Raw genomic sequence first — 12,348 nt, forward strand, 5'->3', positions numbered from 1 at the left:
CCGCAGCTCTCCCGCACGCTCTGCAGCGGGGCGAGCTGCAAAAGCGCCGCCGGCGCCTCCCGGTCCGCGCTGCTCGCGGGGAGGTGGGGCCGTGTCGCGACTGTCGCGGCTATCGGGGCGTGGCGGGGCGGTCCGGGGCGGGGCCGGCGCGGCTCCGCTGTGCTCGCCCCGAGCGCCGCCGGCCGGGCGCGCCGACCCGCCGCCGAGGTAGGTAGGAGGCGCGGGGGCGCCGGCCGCGCTGCCTCCGCCCGCGACACGCGTGGGAGGGACACGCGTGGGGCCGGCGGGCGCTTTGCGGCGGGGCGCCTGCCGCGGGGGAGAGCCGGTGTCGCGGGGACGGGGGGGTCTCGCGTGGGGAGCGGGGACACGCGTGGGGCGGCGGGGACGGCGCTAGCCCCGCCGAGGAGGGCAGCAGCCGTGCCCCCCCTGCGTGGGGAAGGGGAAAGCTCGCCCCACGTCCCCCCCGGCACACGGCCCAAGGCGGGCCGCTTTTCCTCTGCGAGCGGTCCAGGCTGGCACCGCTGTCAGGGCAGGGATGTCTGGCCGGCGGAGGCACCGCTCCGGGGGACGGCAGATAGACCACCTCTCCGGGGGACGGCAGGTAGACCACCTCTCCGGGGGACGGCAGGCAGACCGCCTCTCCCACCGTCCCGGCAAGGCCCCGCTTCTCCGGTCCCCGGACCGTGCGCCGGGCAGGCGAGCAGCAGGCAGGCCGGGATGCGTGAGCCTCCGCAGGGCCCCACCCTGCTTTGTGCAGGCAGGGTGAGGCTTTGCACGGAGACGGAGACGGAGGTCTTCGCTTCGCCCCCCCATGCCCTCCCGCCAAGCCCCGTGCAGACCTGCTGCTTTCCCCGGAGGAGGAGAGGAGGCGTTAACCCTTCCGCAGCTTTTGAACCTGCAGCTGTCAGGGAAACACCACCCTGGAAAGCTGGAGGGCTCCAGCCATCCCTCTGAGACAGAGGCGTGCCTTAGCGCTGGTGGGAGCGATGTGGGAGGGAAGCATCTTGTGCTCTGCTCCCTCGGTTGTTCAGGCATGTTATGGGAGCTTTCCCTGTTGTGGCAGGACGTAGCTGATGGTTGGAGTAATACCTGTTTCCCTGGGGCAGGGGGTATCGTTTGTGCCCTTCCCTGGGCAGGAATTTCACTTTCCAGCTACATCATGTTATAGGACTTTTCCTGTAGGTAACTGTGGGGTGATCTTTTATGCGGAGTGTTACAGATGGAAATACAGCCCTTGACTGGAGCTCACTGGTTTCTGGGGCATCTGCTTAGAGTTGTTTTCAACTCAGAGGTGCATAGCAGATGCCCAGAGCAACATGGATTTGTGCTGGCTCAAGACAGCTTGGAGTCAGCATCATGCTGCCTCCCCGGAAAGCCTGTACTTCTTCCTGTCAGCCCTGATTGCTGGTTCAACAAGTGGCACAGTTTAGCATTTGCATAACTTTGCTTATGATACAGCGAAAAACGTAATGCATGCGTGGAGAGGGATGGAGGAGTGATTACGCTTGACCCCCTTGTGCCGGAGCCGTGGGGTTTTTGGTTCCTTGATGCCGAAGCAGGTGGCATCTTGCACAGACCATGGTGACAGCCACCTAAGGGACACCTGGGCCATGGTCTCTGGCAGTGGGGTACCCTGCTTGCAGGCAAGCCCTTGAGGGGGTTTGACCTTCAGCAGCACAGCTTTGGAGCATTGCTTCTTCCTGTGCGCCTGGCTTTGACCCTGCGTCTCCGGGGCTAAGGCAGGTTGTTGTGAAGGGGTGTGAAATGAGTGTGGCACTTTACAGGCAAGTTCCTGACAGCCTGGGAAAGCCAGCCGTATGCAGAGCCTTGCAGAGTGCTCCGTGTCGTTGTTCGCCCTGCAGGGAGTGGTGCCCTCCCTGCCTACCTCTGGAGCATGGAAAAACAGCTTTGCAGCATCCCAGCCGTTCCCAATCCTCCTCTCCCTTGCGTTTCCTAACGATGCACCGTGCTTGCTGCAATCCCTATAAAATTTGCCTGGACAGGCTCAACCTCTTCTGGCCTCCTGGGTGCTCAAGAGAAACTGCAGAACTCTGGAGAGGAGCTGGATGTTGGTTGCCTTTTAAGCTTCAAAATGCAGGCTGCCTGCGGGGCTAACAAAGGACCGGCCTGTGTCCCTGCTCCCTTTGTTCTCCCACCCGCTGAGCCCTCTGTGGAGAGCTCTGATCCCTCGTGGTGCGATCAGAGGCAGGGGATGGCTGCAGGAGACGCGCAGGCAGTTCCTGTTTGGGTGTTAGCATCTCGGGGAACTCCAGAGCAGTGCTTCGAGCAGCAGGGCGATTGCTTCCTAAGGATGGGGATGGAGAGGGGAGGCAGGGCCCTCTGTGCTGCCGGCTGCGTCAGGCTGCCTCGCAAACCAGCCGGCAACGAGGCTTTTCTCACTTCAGACCCCTGGACCAGACTGATTGCTGGTCATGTGGATGTAGCAGCTTGATTGCCTGTCGCCAGTTCAGTAATGTGATTTCAGGGTGTCCGGAGATGTGCTGGGTTTCGCGCTATCTGCGCCACTGGCTGGTTTCTGCCTGTCTCTCAAATGTGTTTATCTGTCCCCTGTGACCAGATTTCTTGGAGCAAATTTCAATAGGTGGATAATATTTTCAACCTTTCTGCGTCTGTTAAGTTTTTTAGTAGCTGGACGATAAGTGGATTTTGGGGCGCCTGCCTCCGTGGTGTGTTTCTTGGGGTTTTCCAGAGAGTCTGTTTCTGGGCGGGTCGGCACTGGGCAGGCTTTGCTGGTTTTTGGAGCTGGTTTGTCGTCCCTATGTGTTTTACTTGTCTGTGGGGTATCTGGGGTGCTGGATGCCTGGATGCTGCGTGTACTTCTTGGTTGTCCGAGCATTGGGGGCCTGCGTTTAGTATTGAGCAGGTCTACATGCTGCGAGCGGCAGGTGCCCAGGCAGCATGGAGGTTTTAGTGTTAAAATGCATTAGTGAGAGACCTGAAGGCTTCGTGTAAATCCCCAGTTTCTGCAGGGAGGTACAGCTGGCTTAGGGGCAAACTAGGATAGATTTTGTGCTCTGTGTGATGTTGCAGACTCCTCAGATGTTGTGGTCCACTGATGCAGTGGTCCTCTGATGTTTTTTATATTCCTTGGTCCACATCGACTATGGAGTCATGATGCCTCCATCCCACCCTGATTTCAACAGCAGGGATTTTACTGGGGGGACAGTTGGAGGGTGGGCTGTGAAACAACGCTTCTGTGAAGAAACTGGGGGAAGGAGGCTGTCCCAGAACAGGCAGTTCCCTGCCCACTGCTGTGCACCCGTGCGCGGGAACCCCAGCACCATCCTGATGATTAATGGCCAGACCCACTCCTCCGCTCTCGGACGTAAACCCTCTCCAAGAAAGTTTGCTTGAACTGTTTCCTTCAAAGAAAACCCCCTCACCTTATCGGAGTATTCACATCTGCCATTAATAAACAGTAGCAGTGTTTCTTGGCAATAAAAATAGTACCCAATACCACCGTTCACCAGTGGGTATGCTGGGGGAGGTGGTGAACTGCTAAGGCTAGCGGCGCTAAACTCCTGTTCGGACCTAGCAGGGGCTGCCGGGCCGTCCCGTGGGAGGCTGGACAGGGGCTGCTCCTTGAAGCAGCAGGCGCGAGCTGCCTCCCGATGCAAAACGGCGCAACAGACAGTCTGGTCTCCTGCTCCCACGACGAGAGCACGCTGTGGCACCCCAGTGACGTGAGCTGTTTCGCATGCAATAGTTACCTGGCTTCTCTCCTGCTGAGTGCACGTTAAGCTGCCCGGGCTGCAGAGAGCTGATTGAGGCAAGCAGCCTGCAGCACGTAGCAATTACACCGACGCACCTTCTGCCTCTTTGCAGAAAAAACAGGAAAGACCTTTAGAGCCTCCGGGCGGCTGGATGGGCTGAGGGGGTGTGACACACACATGGTTATTCTGGCTTGCCAGGAGAAGCCAAACTGGCCTAGTACTTCCAGGGATTTCCCCTCTGCGGTGCTACAGGCTGGCCAGCAATTCCCCAGTCTGAAAATAGAGCCTGCAGCGCTGTGTTAGGGTAATGCTGCTGCTTACTATTTCCAAAGCACTTTGAAATTCATGAATGGGATTTTCCAACCCTCAGCCAAGTCAAGCTCCTCGTGGAGCTGGGAGACGTGCAGCCGCCCACAGCAGCGGCGCTGATAACGCACGGCTCCAACCCCGTTCTCCCTTTCCCTGTTTACCTGCTCCCTGCTTCATTTCACACGGTCTCACATTTTCCAGAGCAGCGCCCACAGGTTGGCATCCCTCTGCCTCTCTCTTTGGGCATTTCTCTGGGTTCTGGTTTGTGCAAAGGCCTTTTTTTCCCAGTCTAGTGAGTCGGTGAGCTGTTTATCACTGCCCGGGAAACACAGACGCTCCGGCCTGCAGAGAGGATGAACAGTGCATGGACGGCTGCACTGCCTCTTTCTGGGTGTGGGATAAAGTCGCAGAGGATAATGATAAGAAAGAAAAATGAAGCAGAAACTCGTCTTTGTGGTATTTTTATGACTGAGCTTGAGACAAAGTCCATGGAAACTGATTAGATAATTCTCAAGAAAGCAGGAGAGGCCGAACTCCACCATATTCCTCTTCCTGCAGCTTTGGGAGCTGTGCTTAAACGGGACAGGAGGCAACTCTAAAGGAGAGCTCCTCCTGGGAAAAAGAGGATAGACGAGGCTGTCCAGGTCACGATTACGCTAGCAAAACCAAATACGACACCAGGCCTCGTGACTCCAGCTTGCGCTGGAAGTGGAGAAGTGACAGTCGGAGATAAGGCGCCGGCAGGAGTGGGCTGGGCTCTGCAACCTCGCCTCTCCTGGGAGCCGCCCGCCTTGCTGCGGCTTAGCCTGGGGGGATTCAGCCAGGGAGCCCTTGTACCTAGCCCGTTTTTCCCCTCTGCCAAAAGGACCCCGAATCGGTGCTTCTCCTGAATACCACCCGGTGTCATTGTCACGTGGGCGATCTGCGCTGTCACGCCGAGTCCAGCAGCTGCTTTTTCGCCCTTCTTGGTAGCACAGCACCTCTTTTCCCATAAAATATTCGTGGGGTTTTCCTTTTCAGACTGCCAAAGGTTTGGGTCTGCAGCTGCTGTTCAGCTGTCAGCCACCCTCCACATGGTTGTTTGTGAGGCTCTGACTGTCAGACACAGGTCCTGAATTATTAAAATAAAGCTGGATCCTTCAATTATTTAAAGCAGTGTTTCACGTTGTTGGCCATGAGTTAGGTTATGCAAATCTTGGGGAAAATATAAAATATGTAGCCACAGAAAAGTGTAGCTACCGTTTGGCCTGACCTGTCAGCTCAGCTGCAGTGCTTCTTTCTAAGGAACCCCATAAAGAAGTTACTGGGAACTCTGGTAATGTGAAAGATGCCAGGAGAGACCAGTCTTCCTTTTCATCCTTTAGTTTCATGCACTGGATGTGGTCCCTAAAAGCAGCTTGTGCTGGGAACAGGATTGCAGGATAATAGGCACAAAAAACCCAGACAGCTCTGTAATTGCAGTAGACAAATAGAAGAAGTCAAAGATTGCCTCGCTAACATCCCCGTAAATGTAATTAGTCTCCATTATTTTTTCTCTCTGCTATTTTCTGTAATGTAATTTGAATACCAAAATACACACGCAGAGGAACAAAAACAAAATCCGAGGAGCGTTGCTCCAAGGTCCTTCTCTCATAACATTCATCCCCTCCTACATATGGAGGCACTCTACCTTTCAGTAAGGGAGGACCAGAGTCTTTGTGCTGACCCCTCCCACCTGTGGTCACGGCTACACAGCTCATTTTTCTGTTCAGATTTACTGATGTCTTAGTTTCAGCAACTGGTGCCTGAAGTCTTAATTGAAAAGACTAATTTTGCCAATGATAGCCTAGCATCCAACGGCTTCCACAGAAACAGGTAGGAACTAGGTGCATCACTTTTCTAAAAAACACAGCACTCATTTAAAGGCTTTGCTAGGGACTGAAGGGCTTAACTTTATGGTCCCTTGTATCTGTTCGGGATTCATGCCTCCCCCTCTCCATGCCAAACATTAAGGGCCTACACAAGAGCTATGGCTGTGATGCACCCTGTCAGGCGAACAAATTCTTGAAGCAAGCAAATCCATCCTGACATCTCATTAGTAAAAGCTCAGGTTTTCATCTTTCCTGGTGTCCAGGTTGTGTTTTAGTGTGACCTTTGTTCCTGTGGAGTTGAAAAGATTGGAAACCTGTTGTGTCTTCTTAGACAACAGTGCTTTAGTTTGGTTGACAAAGCTGACCAAGATCCAGTAAATGTAAGCAGAAGTTACTGCCTGGTAAAATAATGAGGTGGTTGTGTTTTTAGCAGCATGGAGGAACAATCACTGGAACAACTTTCCATGATGGTGGTGGCTACCTCATTGCTAGAAACGTTAAAATCAAACAGGATGTTTTCCTAAATTATGTCATCCAGCGCAGAGACCAATGTTTTCTGGAAGTAGATGATGTCCCTCAGCCCTCAGCAGAGAGTTCTTTCCCAGGTAGGGTACAGAGCGTTATCACTTGTGTAGCTGGCCCCCTCACTGCGGTGGAGCATACACTCTCCAAGTTCCTAGCATGTTCTGCCTGGCTTTGCCTTTAGGGACCCAAGGTGGGTCCATCTTCCCAGAAGGACAGCTACCTTTGTCTTCTGGTCTTGGAGGGATGACACTTTGAAGGCAGGAATCCTCTGAGCTGCTTTGGACATCTCCTGTGAGAGGAGATGGACTCTACTGACTGAATTGGCTGAAGATCCTCTGACCAGGAGGCAATGTTAAATGGTTAGTCCTCGTGGAGGTAGCGCGCTATGTAGGACAGATACCCTCCTGCACGGCTGGTGTGTGTTGGCTGCTGAGGCCACAGATATTGACTAGGCAGAGGCTCAGCAGGACAGTTCACTTGACTGTGCACCTCCCTCTGTGGACATTTTCATAAGTGACGTGGACAAGGCCCTGAGCAACCTGATCTAACTTCGAAGCTGGTCGTGCTTTGAGCAGCAGGCTTGGCTAGAGGCCCTCTCAGGCTCCCCTCCCCTAAATTTGACTGTGATTCTCTGACTACAATGTAAGCGAAAGCCTGATAATGCTATCAGGAAACAAACTTTCAAGGAGTTAAACCAAGGCAACCCATAGCCAAAGTCTACCTGGAACCTTAGTCCCCATCTCCCATTTTAATTTCTTGGTTTATTGCTGAGCCCTAGACTTGAATGAATGGCAATGATCCCAAACTTCTGTCACAGCACACATCTGCTTTACAGGTCCACTCCATCACACAGGATGTCCTTGAGAATACTGTGGTCAGCCTGGAGGTTTCAAAGCATACTTCAGTAAACCTCTCTTGCTGTTATTTTAGGGAATCTTTTACTGTTCTGAACTTGGTTTTGGTGCTCAGCCCACTGTGAGGCTGTTAGTGGAACAGAATTTCTTGAGCTTAATTGAGAGCAGATCTTTTTGATAACTCAAGAAGAAGTTGAAATCACTGTTTCTCTGATTTTAAGAAACCAGTGAAACCGAAGTGTTATTTTATGTAAGGTTTTGTTTTTTCCAGAAGAGTATCCAGCGTCCCACCTGTTCTTCCCTGACAGCGTGATTTGCAACATGAACTTTTCCATGGCTTCATGACAGCTTGTATCTTACATATTAAAAAGTATAGCAGTTTAGTGTTTATGCTCTTGTTCCTGCCTGTCTTGCAGGTTGAGCTCTGCGTAAGGATGCAGGTAAACTGTGGAACTCATTGATGCAGAACATTGAGGATGTGGCTAAAGAAAAGAAATGAGATGAATCTGCGGGCAAAAAGTCTGTTAGGGACTTCTGGCTAAAGAGAAAGCTAAGCTCAGAAAATCCCTGAGGTGCAGATGGCCATAAGCTGAGTCAAAGACAGATAGAAAGATCAGACTCTAGGCATTCAACTCAGCTGGAGAAACTTTGTCTTGGAAAGTAACAGTAGTAGGAGGGTGAGGGAACCTGCAGAAGGGGAATTCAGATGGGTCGCAGCAAATCTGCTAGAGGTGCTCCTCAGCCTGAAGAACTGCAGGAAGGGGACGTTACAGTGGGACAGAGTGTCCTCCCCAGACACAGTTTCTCCACTCTTCTCTAGCTCTAGCTTTTTAAATTGTCAGTCCAAGACACCCAAGTTCATGCAAGAGAATTTCATGCCCATTGGCTGCTTGAGAGCGGAGAGATTCCCTCTCCCACTGTCTCTGCCTCTTGGCTGTGCCCAGGCAGGCAGAGGGGAAGAAGAACAGGCAGACTGGGTTGTGAAGATGGAGAGGTGGGTCCTAGAGCAAGGTGAGGAGTCTCAGATGAAGATCCAAGCAGACTGGGATTGAGATACGAGGACTGTATGATATTTGGGGAACTTTCTCTTTAAAAACAAGCTATAAATTTATAATCAGAATTATTCCAGCATTTCTCAGAAGAGGAGCAGAACATATCAGTTGGCTTTCTGATCAGTTTTGTGATCATTTGGTTGTTATATATACTGAAATCATCACCTAGGTCACCTCCATGTTAGCTGTAGCCACACCTGCAACACAAGAAGAGTGGATCTGTGGAGTGAAACAGGTGGTGTCGGGACTGAAAATCCACAGGCATTTTGAAGGTTTTAATTTGACCCAGCTGGTCCCATTAGCAGGTGGAGCACATGGGGTTGTGATCCTGGAGCGTGTTTAGTTTCATCTGGAAGGAATCCTGTCTGTGTGCTCCAAGACTACTTTGCAATGCAAAGTGGAGTGTAGTAAAGGCAGTGATTAGGAGGTTTGCTTCAAAAGCGTGCTCCCAGTCTGAACAGCACAGTAGTTCTGCACCTGCACTGGTGGACTGGGTTGTGAGTGAGGCCACTGGTTGCCCTGGGATTGTGCATTTGCCAAGGCCAGTGAATGAGTGAATGGATACCAAATCTCATTTCTCTTGCAAGGAAAGCATAGGTAGTTGTCTGCTTAATCAGCACCAGTCAAAACCAGAGTAAGAACTGAAAAGGCCTGGGCCTGCTACGTTTGCTCTAATGGGTGAATTGATGTTCAAATTTGTGACTTGGCAGAAGAAAGTAGTGGCTTTTTTGTCTGTAACATCTGCCTTTGCCACAATCTCTTGCTAGTTTGTCGTGCATCAGATAGTGGGACTCGCTATTAGAGAGCTCATAAGTGAGTGACACTCTGATAGGAGTATTCCAGAGAACAGAGATGTCAGTTTTGATTTAAGCAGCCTGTCTAAGAGAAAAGCCTTCAACTGGAATTACAAAGTAATTCCATGAGCACCACACATATATGGGAGAGCTCCCCACGCTTCCCATTGTCTGGGCCCATAAATGTTTTTTTTTTTTTTTCCCCTATGGAGATTATGTAAGTAAGGTGAAAGAATTCTGCATGTCTTGGGCTTCAACGAACTCCTCTGATATTGCCTGTCTTCTTTCAGAGAAGAAGGTCCTGCTGTTGTCTTTCCTGGAGTGGCAGGGGTCATTTCTCTTTGCTCTGGGCTCTTTGCTGGGATCCACCCTCTTTTTTTGTCTAGTCTGCGTTAGTAGAAACCTGTGTCTGTTGCTGCCAGACAGATTTGCTAATAGCAGCCTGCAGGTACTGGAAGGACAGCTACAGAGCCAAACTATTCTTGGCAGTGCCAGGTAATGTAGCAAGAAAGAAAAGGACTTAAACTGCAGCTTGAGAGAATTAGGTCAGACATTAGGGAAAGCTTTTTTCACCAGGAGGGTGGTACAGCCCTGGGGCAGGTCATCCTTGGGGGTTCTGGAGACTGCAGAGCTGCCCTGATTTAGTGCTGTGGCCGATCTTCCTGTGAGATGGGACTGGAGACCTCCAAAGGGGAGGTCCTTGCATCTGTGCTGTGCTTTCCCATCCAGACAGGCAGAGCCCAGTCAGTGTCCCAGCTCTGTAGCAATTTCCATTTCACCTGGTTGGTCAGACTCTCAGTTCTTCCAAATTGCTTTGGAGATGAGACCACGAGGCCAGGCTTGGCCCCTCTGGCAAGAATCTAATCGTGTCCCGCACGCATCCCAGCCTGTGGACTGGTGATGCGCAAACCCTCAGCCCCATGGGAATGTGGTTTCATTAGCTCTCATCACATTAGATGTGGGGGCTGTATTTTCAAATGCTGACTTGAAGCCTGTAGCCTCCAAGCCTTCCAGAGCTGAGTAGATATCTGCACTTGGCGTCTGTTCGCTGCCCCACCATCCCGCTGGGCACTTCTGGTTCCCTAGCCTACCCCGGTCCTGGTGGCACCCACAGCTCTTTGGCTAAGCTGCAGAGGTTTGGGAAGCCATCTGACCACCACAGTGGAGCCCACCCGGACACCTGTAGGCAGCAAACAAAGGGCTTGGGATTCCATAAAAGTGGCCAAAACCTTAAAACCAGTGACATTCAGCTTCGCTGCAAGGAAATCTTTCTGCCTTTAGCAGAGATAATTATAGAGACAGACTTTGCACAGAAGTACTGGACAGTCTGTCACAGATGTTTGCAGGCACACTGAGCTCTGCAGAGCTTCTTTACCTCGGGATAAGGAGAGTGCAGTGGGACCAAGAGGCCCTGCTTTCCCAAACAACATGGCAGGCTGCTGAGACCCAACTGCATCATATTGCATCTGTTTAGTGGGGAACTGAAACTCAGTGCCTGGAATTTGAAAGCTGCCCTGGCCATGAACTGCAGGAAACTTACTACTGTGAAACCAGAGAGCGAAACTGTGGTGCTCTGACCTCGGGAGAAAGTGCTGAGCTTGCAAAGGGCTGGATGATGAGTTTTTCAAGGCCATTCTTTGAAGAAATGCAGCAATGTCTCATAAAACCTGTGCATTTCACCACTTCCTTTTTTTATACTGAGTTTTGGGGGGAGACTTTGAGATTTTTTTTTTGAGCCAGGTTCATTGTATTTGCTTTTCTTTCACAACAGAACCAGTTCTTGCCAGGGTAGAAAAGCTCTGGAAGGTGGAATTTGCCCTCTCTTTGAATTCAGAAGTACATTAGTACTTACAAGGAAGTTGATAAGCAATAATATTTTCATTGCTGCCAGGTAACCAACGAAGTGAAAGAGAGTATTGTCTCTGGAGAACGCAGGCAAGACAGCTTTATCTTTTCTGTCAGGGTATGTGGGCTATCTTGCAAAGCTGGAAGTGAACCAGGGGAAGGAGGGGCACCCCCTTCTAAGAAGCTGGGGTGGAGTCCCTGCTCTCTGCTTCGCTCAGGTTCCCACCGCCCTTCCTGGGAGCTCTGATAAACACCATGAAGCTGCGCTGCGTTTCGGGATCCTTCTGAGCATTGCCAGCCTGTCACCCCACTGTCCCACTTTTGTATTTCTTGAAGGCCTTGTTGACTGAAGCCACTTGTCTTCTCAGTGGGTCGTCTTTCTTAGTGTCAGAGCTGGCAGAGTAGGGGCACCACTCACTGCAGGCATGGGACACGTAGGGAGGGGGGAGGCTAAACTGCCAGAAAATGGCATTGCCACTGCATGTGGCATCATACTCAGAGTCCCAGACCCAGACCCAGACCACCCAAAAGGACTTTGGATTGACTGAGCAAGTCTCTTCACATGCTACGGAGGGTGGACCTCTTCCTTCGGTGTGATTTCTGGTTGATGTTGACTTAGCGCTGTGCATGAAACAACTTATCCTGTGGCCTGGGGGAATTTGCAGGCAGCCAGGTGGTATTTCACTCCCTTTGGCTGGGTGAGAGAGGCGTAAATCTCCAAGAACTGGAGCTCCAGGCTTCGCTGACAGTAACAGGGACAGTGCCATGGATGCCTCGGGCTCCTAGCTCTGGGGAGGATCATTGCTGTTGTTCATGGGATGCTTGTCTGTGGCCACTGCGGCAAACTCCAAGAGGTGGCAACAGACCCTCCATGGGCACTTCCCAGCCCTGGGGCTTCCTAAGTGACCTGGAAGATCAGCAGCCCACTTTCTGCCTATCTGCAGCCTCTGTGGAAACAGGATCCCTCATGAAGTTCAGAAAAGATGAATGTCAAGTTCTGTCCATGATCTGCAGCAGCTCCCTGTAGCAGTGCAGGCTGGAGTTGACTGGCTGGACAGCAGCTCTGTAGCAAAGGCCCTGGCAGTCCTGGTGGGCAGCAAGCTGAACCAGGGCCATCTGGGCGTCCTTGTGTCTCAGGAGGCCAACTGCACCCTGGGCCACCTCTGCAAAATTGTAGGCAGAGAGGTTTCCCAGAGAGGCTGTTGTATCTCCATCCTTGGAGGTCTTCCAAACAGCTAGGACAGGTTCTGAGCAACCTGGCCTGCCTTTGTAGTGAGCCTTGCTTGGGGCTGGGGACAGGACTAGAGACCTCCAGAACTGCCTTCCAGACTCAAGTTTTCTATGATTCTGTATCCTTGATTGCTGTCACTTTGCTTTTGCTTCTC

General features: G+C 52.0%; 1 protein-coding gene across 3 annotated transcripts in view; it reads left to right on the forward strand.

Annotated features, from left to right (window-relative positions):
- The first annotated feature begins 165 nt into the window (after positions 1-165).
- Positions 166-12,348, forward strand: part of CORO2A (coronin 2A) — a 59,356-nt gene continuing 47,173 nt past the window's right edge. For all 3 annotated transcript variants that reach the window (XM_064501208.1, XM_064501209.1, XM_064501210.1), the window contains exon 1: positions 166-207. The gene's annotated coding sequence lies outside the window, so the exon portion shown is untranslated. The remainder of the gene's footprint in view (positions 208-12,348) is intronic.

This window comes from Dromaius novaehollandiae, chromosome Z (genome assembly GCF_036370855.1).
Source record: "Dromaius novaehollandiae isolate bDroNov1 chromosome Z, bDroNov1.hap1, whole genome shotgun sequence".
Lineage (NCBI taxonomy): Eukaryota > Metazoa > Chordata > Aves > Casuariiformes > Dromaiidae > Dromaius > Dromaius novaehollandiae.